Raw genomic sequence first — 652 nt, forward strand, 5'->3', positions numbered from 1 at the left:
AAACCACGTGGTCAAATTGGAATGTAATGGTTATGTTTTGATCACTTTTTTCCATGAAATGAAGTGAAGCTTTGTTTCTGTGCCCCTTTTACCATTAAAAGGGGCATGAGTACAAGGGCATTAGGGGAAGGACTACAGTGCAGGACAGTAGTCTCCAAGCAGACCCTACGGTTCCTAAAGAGATAGTATCAAAGCTAGCACGGGACTTAGTATAGCGTCACCGGTGCCCGATTGACTCCCTTTGGCCAGCTATCTCCCTTTGGCCGGCTATACTCCTTTGCCAGCTTTGATACTATCTCTTTAGGCACCGTAGGGTCTGCTTGGAGACTAGCAGGACCGTAGCAAGGAGAATTGTGACATGAAGATAACAAGAGATAAAATACTCTGAAGCTCTATCTGACATAAAAGAAGAGGAATGAAACTTTTCTTTTGTGCTTTTGCTGATAGGACTACCTTTCCAAGGACAAGTGTTCCCTGTCCTCCAACCATCAGTGATGGTGTGTTCCAGAGAAGCACGGTGAAGTTATTTCAGTGCTGCAATAATATTTTCCACCGTCGGTAGGCGCTTCTACCATGTCAGGAATAATGCCCCATTTACTGCAGTTATATTCTTACTCACTAGTGGGCGCTGCTCAGTGGATAGCGGGACCTT

The sequence above is a fragment of the Branchiostoma floridae genome, chromosome 6 (genome assembly GCF_000003815.2).
Source record: "Branchiostoma floridae strain S238N-H82 chromosome 6, Bfl_VNyyK, whole genome shotgun sequence".
Lineage (NCBI taxonomy): Eukaryota > Metazoa > Chordata > Leptocardii > Amphioxiformes > Branchiostomatidae > Branchiostoma > Branchiostoma floridae.